Below are 9,251 nucleotides of genomic sequence, written 5' to 3' on the forward strand. Positions count from 1 at the left end.
ATATTCTACACGAGTGAAACCGCAAGGTGCAGATAACGAGAAATAAAAGTCTTTTGCATATTTTATTATGCACTACAGTTATACTAACAAGGGAACATATCCAACTGTCCGTCTCCGATTTTGATGAAACTTGGTGGGTACGTTAAGCAGGTGAAAATAAGGGATGCGTATTTTTTTATAGCTGCCCAATCGCAAGTTTAGGAGTTGAAATCACCCCTTGAAGTTTCAGCAGAAAAATGATATGATGAGGTAAAACACAAAGTGGTCACAGATTTTGTAAAATGTAATTTGTTTATAAAAAAAAAATTTTTTATTACATTATTTTAACACTTTATTTACCGGGAGCCTATTTATAGGCTTTTTAATTGCAGTATTTAGTTATTCGAATTTATTTACTGTTGCGATGATTGTCTACGAATAATGTTCAGTGTTTAGTAACAGACTTGGCTTTCAATATACCTAGTAACAGTACAGAGGAATTATTGTCAGCCTAGATTGGCATATGCTAACTGTAGAAAATTCTTTTTGAAATTAATGTCTGCTTCTGAATAGCCCGGTAGATAAAGCGTTAAGAGATACAAAATTTTATATAACGACAAAAATGAACGGAAATTGCTTTCCGAATCTATTGATATATAATACGATACATTTGCCTCCTACTTTTTCAACCCCTAAACTTGCGATTGGGCAGCTATAAAACAATAAGTATCCTTTATTTTCACTTGCTTAATGTACCCACCAAGTTTCATCAAAATCGGAGACGGACAGTTGGATATGTTCCCTTTTAAGAATAAGTAATTCTGGAAACAGAATTTTCAAGTTTAGATACTTTTCATACTAATTCCCTGGAATTAGGTGGGGCAAGAACTATCCCACATTTTCTTTAGCTTTAATATTTTATTTAAAATTTTTTTAATCAGTTGGTAACGCTAAATGTTAAATAATTGAAAACAGAAATTTAGTTTACATAGATGAGGTTCTACTGTAACTGTACTATAGTCGCTTTCGCGGATATCATCCGAATAATATTATTTATCGAGGAAGAGGGAAAATACAATATTTTCATTACTGTTACACTTTTTTTTTTTATGAGTCATCGTACTTCATCATATGCAGTGTATTTGGGTTATCACTCGGCATTTATAGGTCAGATTCTGTTACTAAAATCCCAGATGCCTGCATCGAGATAACGATGAAACGAAATCGTGTTGCCTTATCTCTGAAAACAAAATATGAAGTTATGAACAGTTTGAAATGCCGTGAAATGATAGAAAATTAACAGTTGGATATGACATTGTCATGGTATCTGGTACAAAGAACCAGGAATGTGAAATTTAAGGATGCGTTGATAATAAGAAAACTGAGAAAATGAATAATAATAAATACTTGTACATGATTGATGCTTTTTACTGAATTTTTCTAGAAGCAGTCACACAGTAGCGAATGGTATGAAAATTACACTGCTCCTTAAAAATATAGTTTGTGGAAACTATTGGATATTGTAGAATGGATATGTGTACATACATACATATATATTGTATCTAGTGGATTTGATAAAATAGCTTGAAAATTTGTGAAGTATATAGCTCATTGTAAACGTGGTAGCTAGACTAAATAGATTAATTGTAACAAATTATGTTTTCGTTAACGTAAATCAAACTTTTAACGCCCAGTATTTCCAGAGATGGTGGAATTTTTAGACACACTACTGTACATATTACAGTTAATGTGTCAATGTAACGCACTTTTGCAAGATGCTATGAAAGGAAAATATTAAATATAAAAAACAAAAACAAAAACAAAAAAACCAGTTTCATAAAAAATAGGAATTTTGCAATAACAATAGTTGTAAACAATAAGAAAAATCATTCTTGCATAGTGATCACCTCGAAAACGAGTCCGGCAGCAAAATGTAAAGGATTTCATCGATTTCATCGGATTCAGGCCGAACATACGTAAAAAAGTACAATTTTCGATAAAAAGTCCAATAAATTGGTAAAAAAAGAAAGTAGGTCAAATGTCTTTTTAAGCTTTTAAGAGGCAACGAAGCCCTACCAGATGCAAGAAGATTCAATCCGATTAGTCAATTCGTTTCGGAATAAGAAGCAATACACCATTTTTCGTTTTTTTTCGAAAAAAACGGGTAAAAAATGATAAATCCCAAAATTTTTTGGTAACGGGACCACCCCGGAGATATGCTCTATAAGATACAACAGGTTTCATGCCGATTGGTCAAGCCGTCTGGACGTAATCGAATAACATACATACATAAAAAAAAAATAAAAAAAAAAAATACATGTCGAATTGAGTGGCCTACTCCTTTTCGAAGTCGGTTAAAAATATGTCGATATGTTAGTTTAATTACAAGAATGCATATCCAACAATATTTTCTGTAAGTCCCTTTGATGATCCGTGGTGGATTGAACAGTGCCAGACGGAAAGTATGAAACGATTAATGCTGGAAAGTGTTTACGACATGGGACATCGACAGGCGTCCGTCCAAGAATTGGAACAGATTATTTGAACTACGAAAAATGATGTCAAACATGATATTGGACGACTTAATCCCGGATTGAATGAAAACGCTGGTAAAAAGTAACGCAATCACTGTTACATATTAACTTTTCCTGATATGATTTGCGATTAATTAAAAATTTTGTTTTTGATTAAATAAACATTATTTTGAGAAATGGCCATCGCCAGAAAGGGATCGCTTGATAAGGTTTTAAATTATATAAGAACCTTTACGGTAACTCGAATTTGATAACAGATAGAACCAAATTGGTTAGACGAAAGTTGTACAGTTTGAAGACGTCTTTTAGCAAAGATATAAATGACGAAACTTATTTCGAAGGGGTGTTTCTACCCTTAAAACCGTTTTCAGACCAAGGACCGTTTTTAGAAGGGCACCGTGATTAGGTTTCCATAAACTTTATTTCTGCAAACATTAAAATTTGTCGGCATGTATCAATTGCCCAACTTCCCTTGCGAGTTTAAGACGCGAATGAAATTTTTGGGTCAATCTAATATGTGAATCAAGTGACATCAAAGAAACACCACTTACACTAAGCATATTTATTTGATATGAAGTATAAAAGACAAATAAAGGGTAAGTGACTAATCTCCGATCAAGGTGAAATATTAAGAAATGTACAGTCTTCGAAATCTAACGGTACATAGTGGGTTAGCGATAAGACATTTCGTCGCTTATAAAAGTGATTCCGTCTACTGGAAATGCACAGTTGCGCACCACGAAATAACGCGCGTAGTTTACAAATATAGTGATTACGTGCAATTCGCTATGAGACGTAAGTACTTGGAACATTTCAAAGAATTCTTCAAAGAAGTGCTAATGAATAAGGAAATATTAAAGATCATTTTAAGTAACTTGATCGAAGATAAATTGCAGCGTGACAATATGATCGCTCTATCTTTCTTGAAAATTTATATTTTAAATGCCAGTGAAATAAAGTTGTTACATTGTAGAATCAATCAGTTAACACTTGAACTATTAAGCCAATCAATTTAGATTAACCGTAATTTTAGTCTGCGGCTTTCATTGCATTTATAGGAAATTCGACTGCGCAAGAAACTATCAAATGCACATAGTATGCAATAATATAAAAAAATATTGAAAGTAAAGTTTATATTACAATATTTGGAAAGTAGAATAAATTCCTATTTTGGTTCAATTTTTGTAGGTTGTCATAAAAATCCGCAGTCTCGTAATTATATTACGAAATTATTTTCCTTTCCTTCCTCAATTTCGAAGATATACACAGTTACCAGTATGATTGAAGCGCAGATCACTGTAAAAGTACTTTTAGTAGAGGTATATTAAAAAAATGTTTATAAAGAAACCATGCCATGAATTGTTTCGAAACTCTCAGTAAGCATTATTGGGCACGTAAACAAACAAAAACCGGTGTCGAACTGTCACTAACATGGTGTTACTCGATTCTACAATGTGCGGAAGTGAGTACTACAAAAGAAGCACTGGTGACGTCGACAGGCTAACGTAGAATTTTTTTGATATGTAAAAAAAAATGAGAAAATGGCGAGATTTTGAAAAAAAATTTCAGAATTTCACGAAAAATTGTTAATTTTCGATTAGAAAAGTAATAAAAGATATTGATTTAGAAAAAAAAAAACGTTTAGATCAGACCATAGCATACGAAGTTTCTATGTACTTAAAAATTCTGTGTAATTACTTGCATACGGAGCGCAGTGACAATTAATTATCGTTCTTAGGGGTTAGTCGCAGTCAGGAAAATGGAAACGGACAGTTTCTTGTGTGTGTGTTTTTTAAGGTATTAGATAATAATTTTTATTAATGAAATGTAAATAATATATTACAAAGTATGTCCTAAAGAACTATAAAAGAAATTTTTGTTTTAAAAAAAGGTTAATTCATTTCGTCATAACAGGCAATGGCGTGGGTGGCCACTTTGTTTGCGGTGAGCAAGATTTCTTCAAACTTGTGCACTTGAAAACAAAACTAAAGGTAGATTTAGAAAATATATTAGACTAACGGATCCCTGATCGAAGGATTTTTTATTTTCTTGAAAAATTTTTTTTTGTCCTGTATTGAATCGCTTAATTTTAGTGAAAAAATTGAAAATCAACTTTAAATGTACGCCATCTTGTTTTAAATTAATTTTTTCCAAAACCCTTCGTTCAGGGACCCGCTAGACTAATCTATTTCGGACATCTACTTTTGTTTTTGTTTTCAGGTCAACCAGTGTAGCGAAATATTGCTCACCGCAAACCTATGTTTTTAAATCATCGTCTACGTCATCGGCTGTTATGACGATACAAATTAAACGTTTCTGAAAACAAAAAATGTTTTTTAGTTCTTTAAAACATGCATTATAATATACTTAATTGTTACTTATGCAAATTATTATTTAATAATTCAAAAAAATCTCTTCCTGACTGCGACTAACCAGGGATGTGAACCGAAACGTAATTCACATGACTGAACCGGTTCGTAGTTGTTTCGGTTACAAGAACCGAAATCTTTGGAGTGAAATTGGAAGTGAATTGATTCTTTGGAGCGAAATTGGAGCCGTAGTAAAATTGGAGCGAAATTGTTTGAACCGTAATTCATTGTGGAGCGAAATAGTGAATTTCGCTCCAGCTTCGAACACTGAAATGGTTTCACTCCGAACTGAACTAACATAGCATTTTGTTTCGGTACGAGAAGACATAATACAAATACGTACGGAGTATGTAAAAACAATGAATATTTTCTTAGTCTACGGTCAAGAAAAAAGACTTGTTTATCTTATTTCGGTTCTCGAATATCTGCAAACAAATTTGTTACGAAGTAACACATTGCATTGACTTTTGCGATTTTGCAAATTTTGCAAATAAATTATTTGTAAACTAACAAATTTGCAACAGTCTTCTATGACAAACAAATTTGTAATAATAATTATTAGCAAAAATAATAACCGTAATAAATATTAACATTGTAATACCCCTTGGTTTATCAAATTTGTCATGTACTCTAGATGTAAGTTTTACGTGCAGGAATAGCTTTTTATACATATATTTAGTATTTAGTGTGCCATAAATATTAAAATAGAAAATGTATATTATATATAATATGCATAATCGATATAACACATATCAATATACATATATTATACACATATTTGTATTTGTACTAGTATTGTGGTGTTTGGAAGCGTCCAGAAACAGAACGTTTTCAAAGCGCCGAAACCTGTAAAAGACAATCGCGAGAATCGCGAGATTATGCGTGTTCAAAATTTTGAAACGTCTGGAATGTTTATGAACGCAAAGCATATGAAAGACACAAAAAATAATGAAAATAATAAAAGTAGTAAAAACATTGAAAATAATAAAAATAACAAAAACAAAAATGAAAGTATAAATAATTAAAATAATGAATATAATAAACAATGAAAACAATGAAAATAATAAAAATATTGGAAGCAGTGAAAAGAGTAAAAATACTAAAAACGATTCAAAGGAACCGAAACAGAATTCATAACATTTCGCTCCGTAGCTGTTTCAATTTCGCTACTTTCCCCCACCAGCAGGCGTTTTGTAACCGAAACCGAACAGTTATTGTACCGCTTCTTTTAAATGAATTCAGCTCCAGAAACAGTTTCACTCCTGGAGCGAAACAAAACTATAACATATAATATTGATTCGCTTCTGGAGTGAAACGTTTCTGGAGCGAAATAATATTCACTCCGAACCCGAAGTGAAACGCTTTACATAGTTTTGTTTCGGTTCACATCGCTGCGACTAATCCCTTAAGTCAAATTCTATAGCAAGCCAAAATTGAAAAATACCTGGATCAAAGTCTGCCTAACATGAACCAAATAAAACTGTCGTTACAGTCGGTTAACAAATATTTGAATGAAAACTTACAATTAAAAATATAACTAATCGCTGAGTATGATATGCATTTACAGAGCTTCTGCTTTACAAATTTTAGATCTATACTTGGTGGCCATCGTCGCCGCGACAGCTGTGGCAATCACTCCGACCAATGCTCAATGGGCCGACATTCCGAAAGAGTGTCCAGTCGTAGATGGAAAAGAAGCGGTTCATATCGCGGATCCAAACGATTGTTACAGATTCTACAAGTGCGACCATGGAGTGGGTGTATCGATGCCGTGTCCATTAAGTAATGACGGGAGGACCAGATTGTGCTTCAACGCAGAACTACAAGTCTGCGATTGGCCGTGGAATGTAAGCTGCTGTAATGGTGCAGAACCTCCACCGCTTTCTCCAACGTTTCCTCCAACGTTTCCTCCAACTTTACCAACGTCTTCGCCAACCACGATATCTACATCCACAACATCGTCAACTACGCAAACCCCGCCGGTTGTACCAGGTAGACCAGGAAGTTGTCCGTCGTACGGAATCGTCCTAATACCTCATCAAAACGACTGTACGATGTATTACGATTGCCAAAATGGGCGGAGATTAGGACCTTATCATTGCCGACAAGGTCTTTTCTTCAATCCAGTAGTGGGACTATGCGACCGGCCCGGGAACGTACCACATTGCCCTCCTTATTCCGTTTGAATAGTCTCTCCATAAATTTAAAACAAGGACAAGAATGAAAAGTTTCATTTGCGTAATATTGCGCGACGTTTAGTTGCATTGTAAAAATTGATCATTTCTTGGAGCATCAACAGTTTGAATTGTTAGCCATTGCTTGCCATGGGCCGTCCATAAATCTTTTGGTCTTTGGAATAGTAGATTACGACAACACGCAACCATTAGCTTCACCAGTTATGTATATAAATGTGATTTACATTCTTGATGCAAGCATATTTTATATGCAAGTGGTAAAGTATTGTGATGGATCACTAAATCTTTATATGTATACTTATATATTACGTGGCGCTCAAAGGCAAGCATCTCTTTTACCTCTACTTTATTACGTTCGTGTTGAACACTATTAACTTATTATTCTTGAATAGTATTTCCAGTGTGAATATCTTTAAGTATTTATATTATCTTGGATGTATTCTCATCCTTACTGAATGCCACTTTGATACAACTGGGTAGCAAATATATATATATATATATATATATATATATATATATATATATATATATTGGCAACTCTATATCAACCGACACATTGAATGCTACACACTTTGTGCGCTGCTCAAATGATGCTCCAAAAATATTATCATATGTTTATTATTATCACGCTTCTATTAAAGTTAGGCTTTCTATGTTAAGATATCGTTCAACTTCATTAATTTTAGTATGTTTAGGATTGTATAACTAGGCACATCTAAATTTTATTTATTTCATTCTGTATTTTTGCTTAGCAGATCAATGCATGTAAGCATATCAATATATAAATATAATTATGTAAATAAACAAATAATCAAATACATCATTTATTGACGATACTGCCAAACTAGATTTAAGAGCCTTCGTTATCTTTTTAGTTTACAAGGGAACCGTACGGACCTTGATAACATTTTTTGGGGAACAACACTAATAAACATTGTGTGTAAAAGAATCGTGTCAACGCTTCGTCGTTTTCAAGAAAAAAGTAAAATAGTTTACGAGTAACTAGAAGACAAGTCTTCGAAAGAACTATCAAGAATTTTAGTAGTCGTGGCTTTTAGTGTACTGGGCCGTATCTTTTATTTTGACTGCCGTTCGATCCCTAACCGTCAAATTTTCTGAGAAAAAAGTGTCCTGTCGTAGGAAATCATGAAGTATGGTGCAGCAGGTGGCGGCATTCATCCACGCCAATACCTTTACTCTCGCAAGTTTTCAGATAATTTGTCAGTTTCAAACTCTGACAATATGAGTACACTTTCATTATTTTGCGTTTTAAAATCATTTTTATTCATCGACACCTCGACCTTGGCTATATAAAAGATATATATAGTTCATATATATTTCATATAATTTATTAATTATAAACATTTATTCGTTCAATTTATAAATAATTATAAATACCTACAATTTTTTTTCTTGCTGCAAGAAATTTTAATGTTAATAATGAAATGAGAAAATGACTCCATTTCTATAAGCTCTACATAAAAAGTCTAAATTTAAAACACTTTAGTGGTATGGATCTATTCTGTATGAATAAAGGTACCTGACAATTCAGATTTTGACAACTTACCTTGTAGTCAAGATTTATCAATACTTTACAACACTGGCTACAATTTGTTATTAAACTCTACATAAAAAGTCTAAATTTAAAACATTTTGCTGATATAAATATAATTAATAATTGTTATTATTTGGGCATTAAAGGGCAGATTACCATAGTCTAGAAACGGTATTTTTCGTATGATTTACTGTTTTGTTTTGATTTCTCGTATTATTCGTACCTAGTCTGTTACTATGTAGTTGCTAATATTAGGTTGTCCCAAAAGTTTCTTTCGCTTTATTAATAAGTAATACATGCACAATATTTTATGTTTTATGTTACATTACTGATTTGTGCACGATTCATTTTGATCCATTACTGTCACAACATGAGTATCTATGAAATTAGATTGTCTATTTATATAAACACGACCATATAAAATAATATAGTGCAACTCGCGAACGAAACTTTCAGGACAATTGGTTAGTTAGCGTGTTCGTATATGTGAATGTATGATCTTTATATGTTGATAACTTTTTAATAAAAAACATCCGACGGCTAAAACCTCTCGAGTGTTACTCAAGAGGGTGCTTTTGACAACATATGTCAAGGTCAAGGTCATCGGAGCTGCCTCCCC

The sequence above is a fragment of the Hylaeus anthracinus genome, unplaced genomic scaffold (genome assembly GCF_026225885.1).
Source record: "Hylaeus anthracinus isolate JK02 unplaced genomic scaffold, UHH_iyHylAnth1.0_haploid 11997, whole genome shotgun sequence".
Classification (NCBI taxonomy): Eukaryota; Metazoa; Arthropoda; class Insecta; order Hymenoptera; family Colletidae; genus Hylaeus; species Hylaeus anthracinus.